The sequence below is a fragment of the Anser cygnoides genome, chromosome 4 (assembly GCF_040182565.1).
Source record: "Anser cygnoides isolate HZ-2024a breed goose chromosome 4, Taihu_goose_T2T_genome, whole genome shotgun sequence".
NCBI classification, from domain to species: Eukaryota; Metazoa; Chordata; class Aves; order Anseriformes; family Anatidae; genus Anser; species Anser cygnoides.
In genome coordinates this window covers 59,963,566-59,991,334 of record NC_089876.1, presented here as the reverse complement: position 1 = coordinate 59,991,334, position 27,769 = coordinate 59,963,566, and the positions used below count along the sequence as shown (strand labels likewise).

The 27,769-nt window shown below is 37.3% G+C and overlaps 1 protein-coding gene across 10 annotated transcripts in view; it reads left to right on the top strand.

Annotated features, from left to right (window-relative positions):
* The window catches only part of SORBS2 (sorbin and SH3 domain containing 2), a 160,082-nt gene that overhangs the window by 13,025 nt on the left and 119,288 nt on the right, over window positions 1-27,769 (top strand). For all 10 annotated transcript variants that reach the window (XM_066996226.1, XM_066996227.1, XM_048078364.2 and 7 more), the window contains exon 2: window positions 9,456-9,579. The gene's annotated coding sequence lies outside the window, so the exon portion shown is untranslated. The remainder of the gene's footprint in view (window positions 1-9,455; window positions 9,580-27,769) is intronic.

The following is a 27,769-nucleotide window of genomic DNA, read 5'->3' as shown; positions in this document are numbered from 1 at the left end:
CAGAAGAGATTAACCAGGGTAGTTACCACCAAAAATAAAAAAGCATCATTTAGAAGCTTCAATCTGTCATTCCCATTCTCTAACATACTTAAATAACTTCTCTCTCACAAAGTTACAACTGTCTCTACTTATTTGGACTGTCTGGAAAGCATCAGTCTGAACAATGTAAACATAGCGTCAAGATAGTTAATCAAAAAATCAGTTGCAAGTTCTCCAGGACATGAGATTTTTTTTTCTTGTATAATTCTGAGCATAATCTATGCAATTAATAATATTAATAAAAAAGGCCACTGTAGTTTTGGTCTTTCAAGGCAGTATGAGCACGCTGCTATGCAACAACATCCAACTGTATATGCCCACTGATGGCATCGGTGTGACCAGTTACAAACAAACTTGTATATTGAGTCCTTACATTTATCTACAGGCATGTGGGTGGGAAAGAAAACATGGGGAAGCTGCTGTCTGCATCTCTCTGGCACCAACAATTGGGTATATGCTACAGCCTGTTTTGGGGGTCACACTTAACTTCATAAAGCTGTGAGAGCCTGATGTAGAAACAGCTAATGTTTCTACAGCTAAGGTGTACATTGATACAGATGGCACTTGTGCCCTTGGTTTTGCACTCTTGTTCTTGCAGTCCTAGAGCTTTTGAACTTCTCTGCAGGAATCGCAGCTTGTGCTCATGTATATAATTTATTTATTGTCTTTATTTATTATAAATTCTCATAAATTCTGTGCTCACAAATAGCATGAAGCTATAAGGATGACTGGCCAGTTCTAACTTACTAGATGCTGAAGGGAGAGAAGCAGCTTTATTGTGATCAGAGAGCAATGGAACTAAACACTTCAGTGTGATTGCAGAAACAACTTTGTGACCATAAAGGGGGGTGGAGGGGTGCATGCCACCTTTAAAGAGATCAGTGATTCTGCTCTTGACTAAGATTCCTAACTCTGGGACTCTGCTGGAAATCTCTTACAATCTGACACGTCTAACATAGCATTTTCTTCAAGTCCTATTACTTTCGTTATTGTTTTCTGTTGGTTAAGCCTTACTGCTAAGTATGGCTACCCATCAGGCCCTCAAACTTGCCGTGCAGTCTGTCTGCTATGCAATGTGGAGATGCAGGCACCTACCTGAGGGCTGGCAGCTGGGTAGTGCTGGTCCTGCTTTTTCTTCTTTTGCGTGTTTGGAATTTGAGCTTGGTTCTGTATAAGTACATCACCTGAACAGCAGGTCATTTGGGGCTTAAATTACAGTAACGTTTCAGGGTTAAATTACAGTAAAGGACACTTCAATTAGAGCTAGGAAAAAGTAAGCAGTGGAGTGTCTATAAAGTTGGGATATCTTTCTTGCTGGTTGCCTTCTGAAACAGGCTGATCAAATGTCTGTCAGGAATGATATGCCTGTTAATTTGCTATTATGAAGCAAATGAACAAGATGACCTAAAGCCTTTCTTAAGCCTTTGGCATGAGAGGTAATAGAAGAATTGACTCAAATTCAGCCTGCTGCTTCAGCTATTGCTCCAAGTCAGAATGGTTTGTGACTTCTCACAAGCTGGCATGGCTTAGTTTGTAAACCAGATCTGTTTTCACACCCTTCAGGAATAACCAGTCTGTCACTGCAATTCCATCAGAAAATCATTTCAGAATCAATCTATAGATACAGCTCAAGTAAAGACATACGAATGTGTAGTCTGAGGCAAAAACATATTGTCATAAGGAGAGTTCAAGTTTACTTCAAATTCTGCCAGAAAGTGGTACATAGATTGAGCAAAAACCCGCGTTAGTTCTTGGAGCTGCTGCATTGGCCGGATGGCCTTGGTGCCCTGAGGCACAGCGTGCTGAGCCAGCTCCCTGGTCAGCTGCTCGTGTGCAGTTGACTTCTCCTCCCCAAAAAAGATGGGCAAATGTTCCTTGTAGTGCACCAGATGACTTGTTTTTCCAGTGGTCCATTCAGTAATGTCATTGCCAAAGGAGTTCATGATGTCTGTGGCCTTGATAAAGATACCAATATTGGGGTAGATCTGCTTCAACAACTTGTACTGGTGAAAGCAGTAATTCTTCTACTATTCTTACTGCTTGTACTACTACTCTTCTTCTACTTCTGCTATTCTTACTGCTCCCGAGGACTGCTTGTCCTCAGGAGCAGGAGATGGCTCGGGTGTTTCAGCAGCACCTTTTCTCACCTGTAAGCAACCTGAAGCAAAAGTGAAGGCAGTGTAGCTGCAAATGGCATGAGTCTAGTGGTGGCATGTAGCTGAGCTCTTGAAATAACTACCTGCTTTGCAGTTTTAGGGATCGATAACTGTCACAATTGTGTGAAAACTTATCAACAGACTGAGAGTTGAATCTGAAGCAATTGTATGTCAGTGAGCTTTGGCTGACTTTAGCCATTTTTTTATGTTAATGTGTTGCAATTGGAAGTAGGAAACCCAAATACAAATGTTGGGTTTTGGTGAAAACCAGATACTGCCTTTGAGCAGTGTCTCTTGAAAACACCAATTCAGAAGGATATCAAACCTTACCAGTACTGCCTTGTGTTCTAAACATTTAAGTGTTATCTACTTGTAGCTGGAAGCCTTTAAAGCTTTACGCAGTTGCTTATGTCTTTACATTTTGCACACATGCGTGTTTTCATTTAAGTGGATTGTAGTAGCACAGTGGATAAGCTGACTAAAGGGACATTTATGGAAAGATGGTTCTCACCACTGTTGTTTGATTGACTTCTAATGAGAGGTTTTGTGCTGTGTTGATTTGACAAGCATCTTTCCCTTCTCCCTGGGATTCAGAGCCTGAAAGCTTCAGTTGTGGTAGGTCTGCTTTCCCTTACCCTCTATGCTATGAGTAGTAGAAAATGTTAAAATTGCTTTATTGGTAAAATTAAAGACCATTTGTAATGTAGGTCCCTTATTTTTTCTTTACAAAATTGGCAGCTTAGCAAATTATCTGAACACCATTGTGTTAATTATTGAGAAGCCTAATTCCTTGGTGGATTTAGTCATGGTAATTGGAATAGAAATTCAGTACAGAGTGCGGAGGTGTAAAGCCGGCCTGGCCATTATCTGGCTGTTTAAGAAAGAACACAATGACATTAGGCCATGTGGAGCTCTGTGGCATAACGCTTTGAAGTAAAAGGAGGGAACTGGGACTTGTGTGTCTTCTGTGAATTTCTTTTGCTTTGTGTGGACCAGCTGGCATGAGACTGTGAGGGGCAGCCATGCACAGGAGCATGTGTCACCTCATAACCTAGTGATAGCAATGCTCCGTTGAGAAGGGGTTTTGTTGCTGTTCATGGCCAACTAAGGCTTTTATTGTTCCGGTTTTAATATTGCAGGATGACTGGAGGAGAGGTTGGCATTCGGACTTTCATTTCTCCCAGATAAATTGTCTTTAAGCTAAAGAGAGTCTGGATCTTGTTATGTGAACCACACAAGGTCTCTAATTGCTCTAGGAAAGAAAGAATCATTGAATCATTTAGGTTGGAAAAGACTTTCAAGTTCATCAAGTCCAACCACAACCTGACCTATAAAGTCAATAGACTATGTCCCTTAGTGCAACTGTGCCTTAGTGCCACAGAAGAGAAACCTGGTGTTGGGACAGTGTCCTCAAAAGACTGGACTGTAGCTTGATGCTTAGTATTCTGTGTAAGCAAAGCGGGAGATATGACTGAAATCCTCCTAGAAGTTTAATGCAGATTTTCAGGATCTGTGACGGATGTTTTAATGACTATCAGCAGTATTTTGAAAGAAAGGAAGAAAGAAAGAAGTGGTAGGGTAACACTGTCTTCCACTGTTTTTATGAAAATTGAAAATATCTTGAACGTTTTGTAGATGTCTGTCCTTCAGATGCAAGGTTGATAAAATCCAAGATTGTACATGACAGTTGTGGTTTCATCAAGGTGAAATACTGGTTTGTTGGTCTAGCAGAAGAGTTATAGGGGCATGGGAATTCTACTGTTAAAAGATATATCAGTGCTTTGGCAGTTGTATATTGCTAAATGAGGTTTTTAAAGTTTGTAACGTTGGATTTGGCCTCAAAAAATTCTTTTGAGTACCAAGTTCAACAAACCCAGTCATTTGAGTTTATAAGTCATAGTGAGCTTTTCAGGTTTAAGGTTCTTGCTTGTTCACATGTCTGGGGTTTAGGCTTTATAGTTGAACTGCTACCTTCCCCCCAGCAAACACAAACATGTACAGTAGTTGAACTCATTCCAAAGGCAAATGAGTCTGAAAGACGAACGACCTTGTACGAAGTTCTTGAAACAATGTACTAGTGGTGTATATTGAGAGTGAGATAAACAATAGGCTTCTGTTCTCTATTTCCTGAAAAAAAGCCTTTTTGTCTTTATTTCCCCATACATTTTTGACTGTTTACCCTTGGAACAGAGGAAGTTAGTTCTGCTAGTGAAATAATGCTCTTAGCAGGCGTATCGTTCTGCTGGTCTAGTTTGTGATAGCTGCAGTGACTATAGTGTTCTCCACTTCATTGGGAGAACAGTAATATAGTTTGCTGCCAGTTATGTGGAACTGGCATAAGTGTTGAAATTGGTTACAACAGGTGACCAAGAAGAGGCTCTAAATCTTTAGATAATATGGTTTTAATAGTTGTGTTTTTTTTGTTGTTGTTGTTGTTTTTTTTAATACACTTGAGATTTTACTTCACTTGAAGTCTCTCATTATGTTGTAATGTATTTATTTGGTGTGCAGTTAAAGCTATTTTAATTCTTAAGGGATTCTATATTATATGGTGCTGTATTAAACAACAAAAAATTGCAACCTTTTCAGTGATAAACAAAGTTGAGTCCTTAGATATTAAAAGCTAAATCTATGACATCAGTGAAATTCAGTCAGATTTTGCCAAAGATAACCGGCAGAAGATCTGGTACTAGTCCTCTTTCCAGCTTCTGTTCAGAGAACAGGTTAATTGTCCAGAATATTGTCTTGATAAGTATCTGAGGGTGCTTTTTACTTTAATAAATTGATATATTAAATCTCCAAGAACTGTAAAAAAAAAAATTTCAAATCCATAGATGCTGATTCTATGTAAAAGCCTTTTGCATCTTCAGAAGTATCTAACCATGAAGATAGTAGGTGACACTTTGTAGCCTTGTGGAATTTCTCAGAAATACCAAGATTCCTGAAAAGCAGATTTTAAGATGCAAAGCAAACTCACTTTACTGTGATAACAGAATTGCTTATTTACAAGAGATCTTTCACAAAAATCTCTCTAGGGGTTTTGTTCTTAGATAATCTTTTCAATCATCAGTCAATATTTTTATCGTAATCATGGGGGGCAAGGAGGACAACAAGCTTAACAAATTCCAAAGATGAAAATGAGAACAGAATAAAGCTAAAGAGAGATGGCGCCTTTTAAAGAGAGCACAGATCTTTTGTTCTAGAAAAAACAGAACAGGCAGCTCTTCATGAAACGTCTGCCATTTTGCATAAACTTCAGTTGGTATTAATGAAGTGAGGGCATGATCCTTCATACTTAATCTCTTGATCCATGTCTCTCAAATGTATGAATGTTATCAGTAAAACACTTCTGTAAAAAAATATATTCAGAAGTTCTCTTCGTTTGCTGGTTCAGAGATTAGCTGATAACTCTTGACAGTGTCCTGAGTGCTTTCCAAGGATCATGAGCCAAACAATAAAAATAATAATAAAAATAAAATTCCAGGTTTACTCTTTTTGTTCTTCCTTCCCAATTTCAAAGTTTTTCTAATAAGGTATATGTGGATGAAACACTCCTATAGTAAACCTGGAGAGAAAATATTAGTAACTTCGTTATTACCTAATGATATTAGCAAGGTGGGCCATGTACCATTAATTTTTTGAAGGAGATGATGGCAAAGACTTTGGGTGAGGTGGAACACCATTCTTCTTTCTGAATGTAGAGAGCTATTTTGAGATATGCTGAGATACTGGAGAATAGAATTGTGTATACAGGAAAACTAATGTGCTAATGAAGTAATAGAAAAATAAACAAAAAAAAACGCAAATTCCATGTATGGACTTCAACAAACTTTACATTTGAAAGTTTTGTGAAAGATGAACGTTCTCTAACCAGATCTTTAGTACTGGAGTTATGAAGCCATAAGGTATTGATACATGCTGTGAGTGTCACTTCTGTAGGTTGCAATTCATCTTCCATGAGGGATGTAGGTAATTTCCCACTTCTCTAAGTATCTTGAATAAAGATACTATTATCATGTGCACTGCCACAGATAAGTAGATAAGAGCAAGACTGCTTCAGTAAGCCAGTAACTTGAATTCTTTGAAACATGCATTGCTCAAATTGTCGAGTTCTTAATAAACATTAGTCTCACTATTCTTTACAAAATGTCTCTTCATAGAAAAATAGTGATCTGACGGCTTCTTAAGCACCAGACTCAAAATGGTTTATGGAAGGGACATGCATCTTTTCTCGGTGTCTGTTGTTTGTAGCCATGCTGGGAAAAAATGTAGTATTTTAATATTGTCACTATGGATTGTTGATTGAGGCAACTTTTAGTTTCCTTACGGTTAGGAAAAAGTTCCAGGTGTAGCTATGACAGTAACTTGGATGCCTACATTCTTTCTTGAAATACTGAATCCTATGTCCTGAAAAAATCCATATGTCCTGAAAGCTTGCATCAGTTTATTTTTCAATAGGTGGCCTGCCTTTTTCAATGTGTAGAGAACATATCCATACTCTTTGTGTTTCTTCTTGAGGCAGGTAACATGGAATTCACTTAGGCACATTATCATGTTACTAGAAGGTACTCCACTACTATTACAAAATCTGAGTAAGAGCATATATAGAATAATATGATAAAGTAATTAAGACATGTATAGAATAATATAACAAAGTAATTACACCTGGTTGTATGGTGTATAAATTCACCTGCATAGTTTGAAACATACACCATTTGACTTCACAAAAGAAGAATTCTTCAGCCATTGCACGTGAAGTTTCAGTGACTCAGTTGTGTTTAGGTTAGATCTAGGAACCCAGTGAAAGTCAAGATTTCCTGTATTTCTCTACGGTGGAGAAGTTAGGCAGCTTTTCTGTCTATCAGCATGTTGAACAATTTTCCCTCTCTCATCTATTATGATTCTTCTGGTTTGTCAGAACTCTGACCAGTAGTGCGTGGACATGGAGCCTGTGGGGACTTGAACCAAATGTCTACATCAGCAGTGTGTGCTGTACACTTCTTGCTCATGGTTGACTGTTCACCATCAATTAAATTGTACTACAGGGTGACACTAAAGAAATATTGTGCTTGAAATTGGTGTTGCTGATAGCCATGAAATGGGAAATATGATTATTGTCATCCTTTGAAAAGCATGAGGTAATAATCTGGATAATAGTGACAAGTCTGTTTACTAATAATGAACAGATAATTAGATTTCTTTGAGAGCCAGATGATATATATTGTATTTATGGCATCTAGTGTTTCTTGTAGATAATGATTAATTGACTTATATCTAGTATTTAAAGCAAATATCAGTATATACTGAAACAGTCTTTTTGTCATGTTAAATAAATGCTAACAGGTAAATCATTCACACAAAACCAGTTGCAGAGAGTGTATGAAGAAACAAGGTGCCAGAATGGGTTACATATTAATAGTAAATCATCCTCCTGAGAAGATGCTTCAGAAAAGAAATACTGCACTCCAAGACATGTATTGCATTACTTTGGTACTGAATTGGTATTGGTAACAATGATTTTAACATTCTTCTATTTTCATATTTGCGTAGTATTAGCATTTGACATAAAAGAGTTTGGTGGCTTGGCCTGTAACCATCAGACAAAAGCAATATGGATAGTAAGGTTATGTAGCATCTGACACTAGTGTTTTGGTATGTACAGGTCTTGTATTTATTTAAACTGCACTGCATGTTCAACCTGTTCATTATAGCTCTCTAGCCGGCTATAATTCACACAATCATATGTTGTCTAAAATTGAAGCTGTTGGATTCCTTAAATCTCTTTGTTCATGGAGCTCAAGTTAAATATAAACTGAGCTTTTTAACTTCTGTGAATTAGTTTTGTGGTAAAATAATAGCACTAAACTAGCCATTTGGAAAAAAAAAACAGCAACAATGATTAATTTGACAGGTTGGTATTTAGTATTTGTGGGTTGTATTTTTTCATTGTAGCTGCTTTAACTACAACACTAAAAATGGTTGGGATCAAATGGAAGGGATTTTCTTGTGCTAATCCAAAAAGAATTTATGCTTTATTTTCACACTTGGTAGCTTTTTCATTATTCTTATAAGTGCATTATAGTTACTGACTTTTTATATGAGTCTTGAGGTACAAATATACTCAGTTTTCCTTATTTTTAGCAATGAGCATTGCTTTACCACGTGAATAGCTTACTCAGCCTGTGTTTGGCATCCTGTTTCAGGTGTCTGTATAACTTTCAAACAGTTACTGCTCAGAAATAAACTAGACATTAAGGTGACACTTCAAAAGTGTTTTCAAATGAGTCTATTTAGCTAAGTAGAACATGACTGAAAATCCAATATATATTGAAATATAACATTTTTACCACACCAGCTTGCTTTAGGTTTTGAGTAGAGAATAACTTCAAATATTCTAACTTTTCCTTGAATGAAAGTAATGAGCTTTTTGGTGATAGTGCTTTAAAAAGATCTTCCACAATCTTTTCCCATCATCATTAATTTGTTTTGATACTTTATGTTTTCCTGTTTTGTTTTTGTTTTTTTTTTTTTTTGTGATGGGAAGTTAAGCTGGTTGGTTGGGAATGCAGAAGAAGGGGACGGGGAGATCTTTGCCATGTCACTGAATGGCCCATGGTAGAAAAAAATGGAGTGCCAGCAGCTTCATGTCACTAAGTTTCCAAAATAGCACTGATGCTGAAACTGGAAACTTGGGACACAAACTAGAAACAAACCACTGGCTTCAGGCTTAGTAAACTGATTCATCTGCAGGTATATGCCAGCCAGATATGATGCACTTAAATGCAAATAGAAGTCCATCCATCTTGAATGAGCCTCTCTGTAAAGAAGGCAAAGCATCTTTAGAGATGACTACTCTCAAGGTGTATTTTTCACATTAAAAAAAAAAAAATATGCGTGGTCATTCATTTCTTGAGTTACAGGTAATAGCCTTCAAGGCCTCATCTCTGCTTTTAACAGAATTTTCCTTTGTCATCCACAAACTTGTTCCCTACTCTTTCTGTTTCTTTAAATAAAAATTTGGACAATGAACAAAGGGTTGGTGGTATGTTTGTTTGTTTGTTTGTTTTTTCCCCTATGGATTTCCTGATTCTGCTTATGTATTTGTTTATTTTGCTTGGGTTGGTAGACTGGTTCTTCATTTCTTCCGTATTGCATTTTCATTTTGATTGTAGGCAAGCCCATTGCTGCTGAAAATAGCTCAAATGTGCTTTGAACAGAAACATCTGCCAGCAGCTCAGTTTCTTTCTCTTTCTTTTGCAGACTCTTGCACGTGAGTTTGATTTCTTGAGAGAAATCTTCATAGAGGGCTAAATAAACAAGATCTACGTATACAGAAAGTCCTTACTTCCTCTGCACTAGAGACACAGCTAAACTTGCCTGTCTGGTAAGTCATATTTTTCTTAAGGGTTTGTCTTTCTTCCTGCCCTTATGACTTGCATTCTTGAGTTTTAATTAGTGTTCAGAGAAAACAACTTCTGTTTGCTAGTAGTTCTGCTACATACTATATGTATAGAATATAAGTATAGAATTATAACGACATCTACAAAAGCATTACTGTCCTGCTTTTGCAAACTTCAAAACACTGCCTTATGATTCTGTAGGACGCTTTGGGGTAAGTGGGTTTGTAATTCTTTAGCTGGTAGTTTGTTCTCAGTTTGCTATAATGAAATCATTAAATGTTTAAAGCAAAACTGGTAATTGTTCTTTCTTGAAATTACTTACCTGCTTGGATGTTCTGTATTTTGTGAATTAGCTTCGGACTCTTTATTACAATGTATATTCAGCATCAAGTCAGAGTTCAGAAAGAAACTTTGCCAGCAATTCATTCACATCTTATAGCTTGCAGGTTTCATCTTGTGTAGATAAAATAGCTTCATGTTATTGTTGCAACAGCGTTTTTTTTTGGTAATATGCACCTATGTCATAGGATGGTAAGCATGTTTGTCAGTCATTCATTTGATAATATAATTCTGTAACAGTTCAAGATATTTGAGGCTTAGAGTTTCTTGAGTTTTTGCCTCTACTGCTTGAAATAATTTTTTTTCCTTGATTATGGAATTTTATCAGAGTACAACCCAAACAAAAGAAAGTTGGTTTTGTAGTCCACCTTCTATTTTTATTCTTTACTGTGATTCAAGTGAAGACAATCTTCGAAGAGCAAAAAATTTTTGCTCAGTGCTGTGGATTTAAGCAGTTGGCTAGCATTAAAGGGCAGCCTGTATATATCTAGTCAATCTAATCGTGCATACTAGCCCTTTGGTTTACCACAATAATTGTGTACTTACTGCACGTCCTAGTTCTGCATAGTTCATTGGTCAGGCTTTGCTATAGCCCTAAAGTTAGTTCATTTCAAAAACATACTGAAAGCCAAGTCTTATATAAAAGCAGTTCTACATTTATTGCCAAGCAGTAGTTCTGCATTATATTTACATGGGGGGGGTGGGGGTGGGGGAGGGATATACGTCAGTGCTTTTACATAAAAATTGTTGGGGGGCGATGTTGTCCAATTGATTTACATTTTAGTAGGGGACTTTCCAGCCTAGTTTTGGACAAAAAGAGAAGAACACTGATAGTGTTATGTAGGTGTTCACCTGAAACCACAGGACTTCTGGTGCCAAGCACACTTTCTGCTTCAAATGAGACACTTCCTCTCCTTTTCCCTCTCGTTTTTAATTAACCCATATTTCTTCTGTTCTAAGATCTTCTCCGGTCCTGTCTTGCTCTCACACATGAAACTGCTTCCTGACCCTGCAGATCAATCACCCTGTCCTTGTGTTTCCTAAGCTCTTTTCACCACACTCTAGTGAACTAGTCTTACATGGATGTTTTTTCTATAAAAATAATTTATCAACCGAGACTTCTTAAGAATAATCTGAATCTTCCAAAGGAACTTAAAACACTTCAGAGGCCATAGTGTAGTTACCAACTGAGTGCATATTTGTATTAGGTGAGCAATGTAGAAATTTGATACACCTTAACAAGTCCAAAAGACATAGTTGGAGGAGAACTTACTAGAAATTAGGCTGCATAATAGACAAAATATTTAACTAATATTTTCAATTAAAAACAGTGCTTAAATTATATTAATTAAGGGCCCAAGGTTGTCTATGAATGGTCATTTTTTAATTCATGTAACTTTAAAGTTACTGTATAAGACTGCGTTTTTGTTTGGCATTTAATTTTTGACTGAGTAACAGAATTGACTTACAAGAGCTTGTAGCAGACATGCTGACACAACCCAAATTTTAGTTGAGGAACTTGGCACTAAATTCCAACTAAAGAGAGGAAGTCTCAAGAGAGTGGTGGAATTTCTTTCTTTGTGCAAGTATACCTCTGCTTTCATGGGGAGCAAACAGTAACATTTTGTGCAAGTTTCTGCTTTGGACAGTGTGTCTTTGTTCACTTCCCAAAGGTGGTGTCAAATACATTAAAAAAAAATGCAAATACAAAAGTTTATTTAATGATATGTTCCCAAGGAACCCTTTAAATCTGGAGTGGCCTAGCACTGTTATTTGTAGTTCTTTCTGTATGAAGAATAAAGGCTCGCTTGGAACAATTTAGGTTACATAAATAAATGTGCTCTCTCCTTATTGTTTTTGTAAGCTTAAATAGAGGGATGGGAGGTAAATGTATGTATAAGTTTTTTATGGTGTACTTATTTGATCAAAGAATGTCTCAGAAAATGTTTTCTTCTTGCCAGTATAAAAGTTTTCCTAACAATGCACAATTTTACTGAGCTGTTACTTTAAGAAACAGTAGATCTTGATAGCTTGTCTGTCTTGTTGATAAAGATCTTAAATTAATATACTGCTTATTCATAATGTGTAAATGTCAGTTCCACTAAGTGGTCTACATTCAGTTCATTTATTAATGACGATAGGGTTTTAGGGTATCTGATCTGCGCAGATTCTGATCCACGAACAGAATTTCAAAGTGGTGTAAGTTCAAACTGCATAGATTTAATATGTAACAATGCTGGAGAAGAAGAAGGTGTTTTGAAAACTGGAGAGCAAGATTTGGTGATAGAGGAAACCAATCTGAATGAAAGGGCCATCATGCAAATGCCTCATCCTTGTATTGCCTCTGATTGGAGATACATCGATATGGATGCACTTGAGAGCATGCATGTGCTGGTGTGAAAACCAGGAGTTGTTTCTGCACTGGACTTACGCAGCCTTGTACTGTTCTGAGATGACAATAGATAACTCTGGTAAAGGTTTATGATGTGATTCTGTGTCTAATTAGTTGTTATAGAGGGGTGTGATTTTGGTGGCATCCTGGCACATTGGTTGTTTCCTGCCTGCAGAAAAAAAAAAAAAAACCACTAATAATAATGTGGCAATTCCTCTTTATTAGCTTAGGCTGTGCTCTGACCTTTTTATAGATCTAAGTGAACTAGGAAGCAGCAGGATTCCGGATTATCACAGTAGCCTTTGCCTTATCATTATTGACCCGTGGATTGGGGAAGATGGTAAAATTAATCATTTCTTAATAATTAAATGTAGCAATAAGCATCTTGTGTCAGGGTTACTAATTTTAACTTTACTAATTTTAACTTTAACAAGCTTAACCTTTCTAAAAAATGGCCTTTTGAGATGAACAATTTTTGGATTCTGCAACCTCAAGTATCCATTTTTAATCTTAAAAAGAAAAGTAGTTGTCAGTGAAAAACAGATTTTTTTTGCATATAAACCACACAGAGTTGTTTAATTTTCAGTTCTGCCTCAAGCTTTCAGTTTTATTTGACTAATTTGTGTTTGAGTTTGAAAAGTATTGATTTGGTAATAGTGGAGTTGCATGGTACATAGGAGAGAATATCATTGTTTGGCCACCTGTGCACTTGTACTACAAAGAGAAAACCGTGCTTATATACTGTCTGTTCCTAAGTAAGCACTTAACCGTACATCTAATAAATATGCTTTAATCTGTTTTCAGAGTGGCTCACATAAGACATTACCTGCTTATGTTTGTGTGTAAGGCTGCATTTGTCTCTGTGTATTAGTGGCTTAAGAATTAGTACGTTTCATTAGTGGCTTACGTCCCTAAATGTTTAATGCTGTTTAGAAGGCTATGTCGTCTTTATTACTGGAGGCAACTTGAGCACTTAGGCTGCTTCGACATTTGAGATTGCTAATCACTTGTTCCACAGAAAGGTTTCTTCTTCCCCATTAAAAATCATTTAGTAGAAATGCTGCTTCTTAAAAAAATAAAAATTGTACTGGAAAAAAAAATAACTAACCAGTTGTAAAGAAAACTCTTAACAAGTGTGTCTTACCTAATCTGTGCAAATTATAATAATAATTTTTTTAAAAAAGTGACAAAGGTAGTAGTGGCTCCGTCCCTGTGAAGCTGAAAGTGAAATCTGCAAGTTAGCGTACAAGAAGCCTCTGCTTTGGAAGTGCTCCATGAGGAACACATGTATAGGACTCCTGCGCTTGTATGATTCTTCTCAATAGGTCTAAGATAACAGTTCTACTGCATCCTGCAGCACCTCGCCTCTCAGTTATGCGTGGCCCTAAAACTGTGTCATTGGATCTTCTGGAAAGCAGCAGATCTCTTCTCTGCAGGTTGGAGAGTTAAAAATCAAAGGAAGTAGAAGAGAGAACAGCAGAGATAATAGGCTTCCTATCTTATTTGCTCCCTGGGAGAAAAGGAAGCAGAGGAGTCAAGAAAAAGAAGATAAGCCATGTTGCTCTTGTGAGGGGATTTACCTGAAGAACAGCTAATTTGGAGAGCTAGTTCCTCTCTGTAGATAAGTCTTTCAGTGCAGTCAAGGTGAGTTCCTATCAGTAGGAGGACTTTTTTCAATATTTTTTATAGCCTTTGATATATAGAATTAGCTAGTTGATCTTTCCATAGTGGTTGTGGAATATAGGCAGTGCGAACTCACTCTCAGAGCTCCATTGGCTCTCCAAATGGTGTAAAGTCCCATCTTGGTTTCTACTTCCCATTCGGGCCCTGCACAGAATAAAGCTTTCCAGTGTTGAAGAGGAGGCTGATTTTTTAGAATATTACAGCTCTTACCGTTTAACTCTTTAACAGCTCAAATGTGAGAGTAAAGCTTTAAGACTTTTGTTTTAAAACAAGGAGATGAAATGAGTTTGTTTAAAAAAAAAAAAATCAAACTTAGCAATAATATGTCTGAGAATCTGAGAATCTGGAACATTCTTATGTACTCAAAGACTGCTGCCTCTGTCAGAAACTGTGGTTAAAACTGGCCTTAAATTTCTGGAAGCAGCATTAAGCTAATGTTGAAAGTTTTTGAGAAGCCTTTTTTTTTTTTTTTTTAATATCTGCAGGCAGATTCCTAGAAGCCTACCTGCAGTGTAAGAACTGAATATTTAAAGCTAGATCATCACTTCATACTGATATCTCTTGGAGTAGCTAACAGTAATACGTCCACACAGAGCATTTTACAGCAATCTTTGCATGAAATGAAAGATGCTTTACTAAAATTGAGCAAGTGTACCATGTAATCTACTGATCTACTGTTTGAACTGGAATTCAGTTTTTTCCTCTCAAGGATGACACTTTGATGCTTCTGGAAAAGCACTATCAGCAGAGGACCATTTTTAAAAAAAAAAAAAAGAAAACCAAATGTTTCCTTTATTTGCTCAAAAATGTGACTAGGTGAACATGTCTGAATTCCTAGGGAGTGTATAAATGTGCTACACATGGGCAGTACTGAATTACTTCAAACTCCAGAACTCGATGCCCTGTGAAGCTTGTGAATGCTAGTGGCAAAGGTTGCTACACACGGCTCTCTCCCCCCCCCCAGACTGGACTTCCCTCCTTTATGTAAATAGGATAAACATAAATCTACTGACTTGGAAATAATTGTGAGGCTTATTGGTCTGTAGCAGCTGACTGCATGGTGGTTTTCTAGCAAAACGGTTAAGTGACAGGCGGCAGGTCAGCATGGTGTTGATCTGTCATCCTGTGATCTTGGAAATCTTGTCCAAATGACTTACAATGCCTAGACCTCTGTAGTGAGCCATGCCAAATATTTGCTTGTAAAACCAAATGATTGATCAAGAAAAACTTGTCTTTGCAGAATGTGGTTATATACTTATATAATATACACATATATATAAGCAATAACAAATGGCTAGAACAGCAGAAATGAAACAAGAACTGACTTCTCATCAGACTTTGAACAAAACTGGTCAACTTGGCAGAAGTGCCAAAATACATTTTTGAACTAATTTTTGAAGTTTACACTTAGCAATAATATGTGCTTGACCAAAAAGTTTAGTAGAGTTGGATGACTGTTTCTAGTGGAAATCTAGGCTCCCTTGAGTAAATCTTTTACAGGCCAGCAAATACAACAGTAAGTTTGAAAGGTGTTTGAGTCAGCTGGTTGAACTGCTTCTTACAAAATGTTTATTCATTGAATAATAACTTGTCTGGCAATTATCTGGAAAACCAGAATGGCCCTGGACAAAGGTTGTTCTCATTTTTAATGCTATTGAACTGTCACAAACAGCTGCTACTATGCATTTGTAGAATACTCTTGAGTAGATGATGTAATAAATTTCTACCTGTCTGGTCAGTTATTTTAAATGTTACTCGCATGTTTTGTATAAACTCAAAATACTATCTTTAAGTTTTTGCATAAATTGCCACATTTAGAGTGAGGGAGTTTAAAAACTGATTAGAGCGTTCTACATTTTGTTTTTCTTTTGAGGTTTCTGGATTTATTTGTTTGTTTGTTTCTGCAGTCAAATATGTCTTCCTTGATCATATGCTTCTCGCCAAGCAGAAATAAGGCAAGTTTTAAAATGAGTATTTCTTTCTGCAAAGAGATAATCTTTTCCATCTTTATATGACCATTGTAATATTGGAATGAACCACTTAGTAACCTTAGAAGCCTGGATCCTCCTTAAGTAATACTTCTGATTCTGGCACAGTAGTCACTGAAAGATGTTGAAAATTTTTCTTGTACTCGTTGAGCTCTTATACTCAGTTTTTAATTTCCTCCCCCTTTCAGTTTCATACTTGCTCTTATACTTCCATTCAAATTGAATAAAGCTGCTATATCCAAGTGAGTTATGCACAGTAACAATAGGCTGTGTTCTACAATGAACAGAAGAGGAAATCTCAACAGAATGAAAACACAGCACCCTGCATTAAGTGCACGCACCTTATCTATACATTGCTTTTTTGACAGCCTTTCTGTGTGTAAATCTTCTCTTTTTCTTTTCCTTTTGTAACTACAGTATCTCAAGCAGACATGTTTAATATATAGTTCTGTTTGTTGCTGTCACTATGTAATTTCATGATTGTGAATACTTTTCATGTTCCATGGAGTGTTCCACACTAATTCTTAACACGAGTGAAGTCCTTTCTAATTCCTTTCTGAAAACTCACAGCAGTAGCTGCCTTAAGTGAGGGGAAAAAAATGATTGCATGGATTAACATTTCATTAAATTCTGTAATGAGCAACTATGATTGTATCTCCTACATGCACTAAGTCAGTGGAAATGCATTGATTTTGGCATGCTTGCATACATATCCAAGTGATACAGAAATTTCCATATACCAGTATCAGTATGAAAATGACAGAAATTATTCTTGGAAGTTTGGAATATGTAATTGTCTGTCACTGCTATAAAAGTGATGAACAAAGAAAATTGGTTTGGCACTGTTGGACAGTGCCAAGCATAATGAAGTGGTGGTGGTAGCCCTGGCACTGAGAATGCTCCAAGTCAATATATAGATTCCTAGCATAACCACACAGATCAGTGTCCTGCTTTGGGCAAGTGGACAAAAAAGTGAGCTCAAAGTTCAGTGTAAGACAATGCAGTTTAGACCCTGGTAGCTGGCTTGGCCCTTCATATATAGCTGTGCTATTAACACAAATTGTTACACACCAAACCTTGATTTTTTTCAGTCAGTTCTATGATAGCTTCTTACATTTTACTGCTGTTATTGGCTATGTGTCATTGCCTTTCACACTGATCCAGATAAAAGTCACCATGATTATTTTCTGTATAAAGCGTTTATACTTCATAGAATCATAGAATATCCCGAGTTGGAAGGGACCCATAAGGATCATCAAGTCCAACTCCTGGCACCGCACAGGTCTACCCAAAAATTCAGACCATGTGACTAAGTGCACAGTCCAATCGCTTCTTAAATTCAGACAGGCTTGGTGCAGTGACTACTTCACTGGGGAGCCTGTTCCAGTGTGCAACCACCCTCTCGGTGAAGAACCTCTTCCTGATGTCCAGCCTAAACGTTCCCAGCCTCAGCTTAACACCGTTCCCGTGGGTCCCGTCACTGCTGATAACGGAGAATAGGTCCCCTGCCTCTCCACTCCCTCTCGCGAGGAAGTTGTAGACTGCTATGAGGTCCCCCCTCAGCCTCCTCTTCTCCAGGCTGAACAGGCCCAGTGACCTCAGCCGCTCCTCATATGTCTTCCCCTCTAGGCCCTTCACCATCTTCATCGCCCTCCTCTGGACACTCTCCAACAGTTTAATGTCCTTTTTATACTGTGGTGCCCAGAACTGCACACAGAGAGGTGAGGCCGCACCAGCGCAGAGTAGAGTGGGACAATCACTTCCCTCGACCAACTAGTAATGCCATGCTTGATGCACCCCAGGATACAGTTGGCCCTCCTGGCTGCCAGGGCACACTGCTGGCTCACATTCAACTTGCTGTCAACCACAACCTCAGATCCCTCTCTGTGGGGCTGCTCTCCAGCGTCTCGTCACCCAGTCTGTACATATAGTCTGGGCGACGAGACGTTACGATACTTCAGTTACAGTAGAATAGTTCAATTCAATACAGAAGCAAGAAATGACAAAAACACATTATTTTGAACTAGAAACTAAGGGAATTACTAGCCATAGATTGCATCTTTTTAATTTTTTAAAAATACACATATTTAATTTTGACTGTAAATAATCAGTGGGGAAGCAATCAGGCCAAAATAGCATACGCATGCCTAATTTACTAGTTCCAGTCTAATCCAGGCAAGTCATGATCATAAATCGTTACCACAGCATAGCAGTTCAGTCTATATGAAGTCAGTTAAAGGCTTTAGTCCATCTGACACAAACACTTCTGTGCTGGCACAACAGTGTCTCCTGAGTTGAGACCTCGTGGTATTCGAGTCTGGCCATGGCCTCTTCTGTGTCTGGAACAAGCAAGGAATTTGAACTACTCTGTTTCTTGGTCCCTGCAGGCTAAGCACAAGGTATTTTTATCAAGTGAAGCTGGGATGTTTTTGTTTTCACTATTCATTCCATTATGTTGCATAAATTCAGTACTTTATTTTTTCTAGGCAATGTATGAACCTGAATTACATTTCAAAATCTGAGCATTCATGTACAAGACACTGGTGTGATTGAGTAAGGCTGTATTTGCACACTGTATTTGCATGATTATGAGAGGTGTAGCTACAGTCAGAATACAGAGAATTAAGCTGATGGATGTCTCATATCTCAAGATCTGCAAGATTTAAAGACCTTTTAAACTAGGTGTCTTTGGATTTTTGTAAATAGGTTTTTGGGTTTTTATGACCATAATGAGTTGCGTGAGAATTGCATCTGATTTCTGAATTAGAGCCTAGATTTAGATATGGGTATGGATTTAAGGGAAGAGAAAAAGTCAACAAGCTGAAACAACAACAACAAAAGATCAATTTCTCCATAAAAAATGGACTTATCTGGACACTTCAGGCTGCTCATCAAATATGTTTTTAGAATAATGTTGCCTTGACTTCTGCAATGGATATAAAACTGACAGTCAAATACAAAGTTTTTTTTGTTGTTTTTCATGCTTTCTAATGGACTCCAGAGCTTGATAACCTTTGCTGAAAATAACTTTTGACTAGTTGGAGCCATAACAAGACAGAACTATGTGAGGGCATGTGGTGAAGGCTCAGCTGCTTGGACTGTGTTTATCATTCCATGGCTATGATAGCTAGACAAACAGAGGAAATAAAAAATCAGTCATGGAGGTGAAATGTTAAACTAAAAATAATATTCCATAAATTGTGATATTTTTCCAACTGTTAATGAACTTCAGGAAAATTTCCAATAGTAAAATATCATTATTTAAATGCAGACTATATTTTCTCATCAATAGTGATGGTGCCTATTCCAGTATTGTTACTTTGGTTTTTCCCTGTGCTCATGATGAGGGCCATGGGAGGTCAAACTAGGTCTCTAGCTTTTTTCAGTCCAGGGTCAAGTCAGGGCCCTAACTTTTGCACTGATTGAGTTTATTTTTCTGAAAATGTTTGGTTTTTTTTTTCTTTTTGTTTATATATGTAACTTTATGGTGGATGTGGTATCTCATCTCTGAAGGAATTTGTTTGTCAGGTGCTTCAGAGATACTTGGCTGAAGAGAGTCAACTGCAAACTAAACTTTCAGAGCTTTCAAATGCATGATTCTGACAGTTCCAGTTTTCTATCATATTTGTGTATTATGCCATGGGTACCCTGACAGTCTGAAAAAGCTCATTACTTCATCAACAGTATCCCCTTTCATATCCTCAGATAGTTAATACTAGGCATTAAAACAGTCTTTGGGAATTCGTTGTTTTGACTAGGCAGCACAACCAAACTCCTTGCTAACTGCTAATGCTGCAACTTGAAATTAACTTCTACGTTGGACCTTATTTGCTAACTTGCTAGTGTTTCTTGTTTACCAAATTTTAGAGATTGGGAGTAGCTTTGTTGTACCAATGACACATCAAATGAAATGACACAATGATGGAAATGGACTTTAAAACTGGTACCATTTGGGACTTCATATTGCCCTTTTCATATAGAGTATAGTGTTTGTAATAGATGCTTAGACCATTCTTCTTTGGAAGTATTAGGAAGATTTTTCTCCTGTGTATAGCTGAGTAATATAGCTTGTCCCCATTCTTAACACCAGGATTTATTTAAATACCTTCATTATACCTTTGTGCCCATTTCCTAATCTTCTCCTTTTGCTGTTATATAGTACAGGGGATATTATTGAAGTCAGTGAGTAGATCAGCATAAAGGTTGTATAGCTAAGAGCAAAATTAGACCAGATACGTGTTGAACAGCACGCTAATAGCTAAAGACACTGCTAACAAACGATTCCTCCCATTTCTGCATGTTAGTTGATGCAGTTTCTTGATCTTAGCAGAATTCAACATAATCTAGAGAAGGAAAAAAGAGTTAGATTCAGGCCAGCATCTTGACTTTATGATGGGAATGTTATCAATTTAAGTATGTGCATAAATTGCCCACAGTAATTGCAGTTTTGTGATATTTCTTTTCCATGAATCATTATTATATTCAGAAACGCTTGTAGTGAACAGGGCAGATGTCTTCCCAGCTATGTTTTTGTTCCTTTTCCAAAGCGCTTGTTCATTATACATCTGTGATTGTGGTTAAAAGTAACAAAGCTGTAGAAACAATAGGAAAATCTGAGTTTCCTAACACTGGTAGAAAGATAGCATCCATGCATGCTAATTAACTTGATCTTCTTTACGTCTTACCTATACATACACTATATATTCGCATTATAACTTATGAAACAAAACACTGTCCAGTTTTGCCATTTTTATATTGAGAATACTTTTTATTTCAAAAGACTCCCAGTGATTTAGTGGGAAATGTGTAAATCTAAGAGAAGAGTGATAGAAAATAGACTGATATATTTAATCTCATTGCTACATTGTTATACCAAAGTAGGCACTTAGATCTAGCAGTGACTTGAAGGTAGGCTTTAGCTTTCTGGAATCCTTAATTTGAAAATTGGTATAACTTGAAAAAAATATTGCAGCCTAATTTCTGGAACAGTGTGAATCGTAATGTTTTTATGGGGTATTGTTCCACTGCATCATTACAGCAGGTGAGCAGAAAATTATTTATCCAGATGACTCAGCTCTGCTTCAGAGGATCTTCAGTTGTAGAACCAGCCTATTACTTTGATAATGTGTAAACACCAGGTGATGGTCACATTTTTTATTATTTATTTAAAGATGTAAGCTACAGTGCACATTAGAATATCTTAAAAAATTATCAGACTATTCAGGCTGGACATGGTATCCATCAGAATATTGAAGAACACCGTCTTTCAGAATTATTCAGTTCTATATCAGTGTGAAGCATCTCATGTAGCTAGCTGGTTGTCCTTCCAAGGCCTCCTTAGCTTGGCAGCTTTTTGGAATGAAGAAGTTCTCCTGACCTAGTCAGAAAGGCGAACACTGATGGCTGACACCAACATCTCAGACAAACACTGCTGTCTGAGTAGTTGCTGGCTTCAGCTGTGTCAGCACATCAGGCTAGGGATGTAGTGAACGCTCTCTGCAAATGTTCAGCTTGAATATGAAGTCCATGTGAACTGCAGGCCAACTATCCCTACGTTTTTGTAATCAATTTTAAGTCAGTATAACACTTAACTAAGTGAAAACGTATGTGCAAAAACAGGTGTTAGTTTTTGGTCTTGCTTGCAGGGTTGATTCTCGTCTGGACCAGTAGATAGGTCGAACTCACCCCACATCAAGTGATTGGTAGACCTGACACAAGGGAAGCAGAAGTGACAGAGGAAGCCTTTATCATAGGCTTTTCCTGTGATAAAGGCATGATCCTAGACTGGGTTGGATCAGATTTAGAACTGGATAATTAAAGAAGCAGAAAAAATGACTTTTTTGTTCATTACTTTCAGCATTAATATACCATAGTAGTTTCAAATCAGTAGTCTTAACCATATGTATACTACATGGAGTGTTCACTGTAAAAATCCTCAGAGATGTACAATTTAACAGAGTCTGCATCATCAGGAATGAAAATTATATTCTAGATTCTAGTGTTTTGTTTGTTTTGTTTTTGTTTTTTTGTAAACACTCCTTATCATTAACTTTTATAGCAGAAGTTCAGGGTGTTACTTCCAAATGCTAACTCTAGTCTGCTTGGGTTGTCCCCCTAGGTAGCTAATTTAACATGTGAATGAGCAGCGTTGTCAAAGGGCCAGCTGGGTTCTGATGTTTGCCTGTGGCTGCCCTCTGAAGACAGCTTTGTTGTTTTATTTCCACAGAGAGGGAACAAAGCTGGGGAAACTAGCTCTCCTCACCACAGGCGAGCCTTGAGTTACTTCCCTTTGTGCCACTGCATGGCCCATACAAACCTTCTTCTCCTTTTCCCTCAGAATGAGCAGATGATTTAAGGATTCAAAGGAATCACTGTTATGTGGTATATGTTACCATGGCTGTCGTGCAGAAATTACCATGTTGGCCTGGGCCCAAGCAACCATGTGAAGTTAATGTATGCAATATGAAACTTATTTGCACCTATACAAAATAATCTACCGGTGTGATTTACTGTCTGTTTCTTCACATCACTTAGACATCTTCAATCTGAGATGCTGGGGGCAGGGTACTGCATGAGGTGGCTCGTGGCTGGTTTGTGGATCTGCAGCTTAACGGTGGGACCTGCCTTGTCCTTCCATTCCCATGTTTGGATGACCTGGGGACCAGAGCATGTCGTGGAGGATATGCCCCAAACTTCAATATGTAGTTGCAGACAGTAATTTGGAGGCCAGGCTCTTGACTTTTCTTGAGCTATGGAGTTCCTCAGTTCTTCTCACTTGAAGTCCTTAATGACCTTCAGGTAGTCTCAGAGTGGTTTAAAAAAGAAAAACCAAAAACAAACAAAAGAGCCTGTTAGAGGATTACATTTAATTCTTTCCTGCCAGAGCAGTATCTGAATTTCTCTCTGCCCCTGCCTCGTTTCCTCCAAATTTTTCGCTCTTCAATTTGAAAAGTAAGCATTCTTAACATTAATACAGTGCTTTATCAGTGAAAGCTGGATTTGCTCCATATAACTCTGTGCAGTATTTTGAATGTAGCTTGTTTCAGGAACAAGTTTGTAACCTGATTTCATTGAAAGTTATACTGCGCCAATTAAGGTGATGAATACGGGCACTGGGATTGGAATGAGTGTCTGGGAGGACAGACAGGTGCTTCTTCAGCAGCTCTGCCAAGATGAGTCTTATTTAACTACCTTTTTTTTCTTTTAGTGGCAGATTTTTATTTTTATTTTTTCCTCTGAAGGACTGTTTAAGGAAATACAAGAACAGTTTGTTTCATGTAGGGTGCTTTTATTCCTTTGCTCTCTTCAAGTAGGATCTGTTCAGGTGCTGATGACCTCTACTGCTTGACCTACACAAACAAAATCACCAGCACAACTCCTTTCTCTGCTTCAGCACAGGCAGCACAAGAGCAGTACACAGATAAAAGTAGTCACGCGGTACAGGATTACAGAGTCGATAAAAGCATACTGAAGTAACTAGAGAATTCCCCTGATATAAACCACATCTTCCCACATTGTTAAAGTGCCCTGTTATTTCTGCTGCAACTGTAATTTGAGTGATCAAAGAGATAACTAGTGTTTAATATGAAGTGCCTTCTTTAAGCTGGTCAGGTGAACCGAGTGATCTCATGTGAAGAGGAAGGAAGAAAACCTGGTCTAGACAATAGTCATTTTACATCCCTGCACAGGAGAAATTAGTAGGCATATGGTAAGCCATGGGATATTCAGCACAGTAGATGACTGGGATGATTGTCAGCTTTCCCAACCCCCTGAGCAGAGGTAAGTATCCATTTACTCTTCCATCAAGGCAACTATATACTACCCCATATAGTAGTTAGATACAAGGCTGCTATTTAGTTGTAAATGCACTTGTTCTCATGCTGCTTCTGTAACAACATCGGTTTAGCTGGCTTTTGTATCAAATCATAAAACAGAGCTATGCAAAAGCAATCTTTGGTGCGTAATTTCTTGATAAATAGCTGAGTAATGCAATAGTAGGTTTAATCGGTTTTCTAAAATGAATCACTACTGTGTCTTTCCCCATCTTGAGGGGAAAAAATGGGTGAAATACGAAATTCAAAGGACAGATGTGCAATTGCCAGAAAAAAAAATAATGATAGCAGTATATTTGAAACCTGAATTAAATGTTACTCTCTAGCAAAAACTGGAAAATAAACAGGTTCAAGTTACTGTTCTGATAATTTTGCACTGGAGTTTTAAAAATCTATAGTCCTCCTAGAATATGATATCCAAAGCTTTTGTGGATTTCTTGGAATCCTTTATACAAATTGGTTACATCAAAAATTACTACTCCAACTTGTTTGATAAACATGAAGGTGGCTTCATAAATGGCTTCACAAATCATCTTTAAAGAAGCATTACATTAAAAAAAATCAATTTTTTTTTTAGATTTGTAATATGCATACTAGATTTGCTTATTCGTATTGATCACAGTGGAGTTTGCTACTGCAGACTTAAATCCTGGAGAGTTTTGAAATGCATGGTGGAACAGAATCATAGAATAATTTATGTTGGAAAAGACTTTCAAGATCACCAAATCCAATCATTAACCTAGCATTGCCAAGTCAAAACTGTGTCCCTAAGCACTACATCAACATATCTTTTGAACACCTTCAGCGATAGTGACTCAACTATTTCCCTGGGCAGCCTATTCCAATGCCTCACAACCCTTTTGGTGAAGAAATTTTCCCTAATCTCCAACATAAAATAAGTAGGAAATCTAGCATGTTATGCAGTAGGTAGAAGACACAATGAGCAATGACAGAAGAAAATACATACCTATCAGGCAAGAAAGTCAGAGACAAAAGATTCCTCCCTCAAGCTGAGTTGATAGAAGAAAATTAGAATCTAAACCACTTATGTAAAGCAACACTAACAAAAATAGGTACTTAAAATAAGTTTAATCTAACCATTCTAGGTTGTTTCATCAGGCATCTGCAGTAATTTTATTCTAATGCATTCATCTAGCAATTCTAGAAACAGCACATTTCAGCAGGATTGCCAGTATCAGTTATTTAGCAAAAGGAGGTTAAAAACTTCAAAATAAAATGCCTTTAAAAAAAAAATAAAAATGAAATATTTAAATCTTATGTATCTGAAGCTAACTTAACTTCAGATAAGGGAACAACTGGAATGTAATTTCAAGCTTTTCCTAGATATTTGAAATCTAAACACAGCTGAATTTTTCAGGTGGTACCAGGAGAGGACCAAAAAGTTATACCACAAAGGTATGATCGGTTGGAAGAAAAGGTGTCAACTGTACACAATTTGAATGGTATGGCACTGAGTCCCAAAGCTAAAAGTTCTCTCTGGTAACACCAAAGCAGCACCAGAAGTCAGAGTGCATATGATGCTTCTCTCTTGGCACGACACCACTATGGAGTGGGTGTCAGGAGAAACTGTATCTAGGCAAGCGTGAAAATCCCTTCTGTTCTGGGCCCACCAATTAGTGCCAGTTAAGATGCCAGTTCCTTTTTTGAAAGCTAGGAAATAAGCTGTGGTCAGACAAATACTTTCCAGTATTTGAAAAACTGTGAATATTTTTTAAAGCAGAGAAATGTCGGTAATGGTTCAAAATGAAAGATGGTGAACCTATCCGAGGTGCAAAATAACAGCAAACAAAGCAATAACCATGAGGTAAACCTGATGCATGACAAAATATTTTACTTGTTGCAGTATATTTGACTTTAAGGTAGCAGAGCCACCCCCAGGAATTGTACAAAGCAATATATTAACATTTATTTTGATAGAAAAGAGCTTCACACCTTGGAATTTCTTTCCCCATTTCCATCTCTGGCAAGCAGTTCCTATCTACCCAGCTTAGTTGGGCAAATGCTCCAGTGTTAATGGTAATCTTCCTACTGCTAAAGGGAAAACAAACAAACAAAAAAATAGAATCTCTGCAAAACTGGAACAAAGAATATAATTTTTAAACTAGCATGAGATTGTTTTGCTTTTAAGGTAAATGCAACCAACTTATTTGTGCAATTGAAGAAATCTTTAAAATAAAAAACCTTCCTAATTTTCTGATTAAACAGAACATAGAAAATTACAAGTGAATGCTAAAATAAACATGCGAACTCCCAAATTTCCTCATTAAAAATAATAATCTGGCAAAACAACTAACAATAGCAAGCTGTCTCTTCAATTGTAAATGTTTAAATATATAGAATGTGCTGAGGGATTATTTTATGTAGGAATACTTGGATTTCATTTCAAGCATCCCAAGGATGCCGAGGGGCTTTTGATCATCAGTTAGACTATTTTGGTAGCAGGGATGTATCTAACACAGTCTTCCAGAGTACATCATCTGCATAACTAACTTGACCCTTTTAGAATCTCTTTTACAATCTCTTGATAGCAAATACACATCTTTTCCATGTTCACTTGTCTTTAAACAGAACTCTCAAGTTCTCAGAATTTTGCTTTTAAATCAAGCAATGCACTAAGAAAAGTCAGTGGGGGTTAAAAACCTTCTTGTTAGTCTGCAGTACCATCTCAAAGGCTGAAAAAAATCATTAGGTTCAATTAGGATCAAATATTTATTAAGCACTGGTAGATGAATTGAGTGTATTCAGTGATGAAGAAATTGTTTGTGGGTAATGTGCTGTAGTAGTAACATATGAGGCACGCATGGTTGAATAAACCTGCACAGAGATTTTGTTTTCTTGTGGAATGTTTTTCATCTAAGTAGAAATTTTATTTAATTAGTATGTCATGTTTTTGTCCTTAGATACCTGAATAAAAATTTATTTTCAGGGCTATCCTATTAAAGTGATAGCTTAAGTTGCCTAAGGATATTATATCTCTTCATACATTAAGAATCATTTGTCACCTTTAATAAGTAGAAGTATGGGGAAATTGCTAAGTGAGATGATGTTTTGCACATGGAGATCTCGTGTACTGCATCTTTAGTGTCTGATGTAGTAGTCCATGGTAACGAACAAAACAAGAAGCATCCAAGAACTCAAGCAAGAGAGTTAAATATACATTTTAGCCTACGAATAGTGTAGGCTTTATGAATTATAGTGTATTGGCTAATTTCTGTCCTTTATCATTAAGACATGCTTCTTCTTGCTTTACTGAAAGGAGTTTGCAGCAAAGAGGTTGTTGGTCTCTTCTCAAGTGACAAGCAATAGGACACGAGGAAATGGCCTCAAGTTGCACCAGGGAGGTTTAGATCGAACTTCAGGAAGAATTTCTTTGTGAAATGGATGGTCAAGCATTGAAATGGGCTGCCCAGGGAAGTGATGAAGTCCCCATCCCCAGAGGTATTTAAGAGACACATGGACATGGCACTGGGGAACATCATTTAGGGATTGGACTCAGTAAGTCAGGTTGATAGTTGGACTTGGTGATCTTGGAGGTCTTTTCCAGCCTAAATTATTCTGATTGTACTAGAAATTAGTCACTATTGTGAATAAAACCTTCTTCTATGACTTCAAAATATTACCTTGAATGTTTACAACACTGTTCTCTTCTTACTGAGGACTAGAGTTATCACTCGAGTTCAGAATAGTCTCATTTTCAAGCTACAACACTGTATTGCCTCTTTAGTAGAGACAAATAGTGTGAAGGTACAAGATGGTACAAATAAGGTAAACGGAGAAAACTTCTCAGCCAGCAGTGGACTGGACTGACTTGTCAGCTGTAATGTTCTCTAGATGTATGCTGAGGTTTTGTCTTTGTTGCAAGATTTCAGAGGGAGGAATTGCGGTCTTTTTTTGTGTGTGTAGAGTCTTAATTCTATAA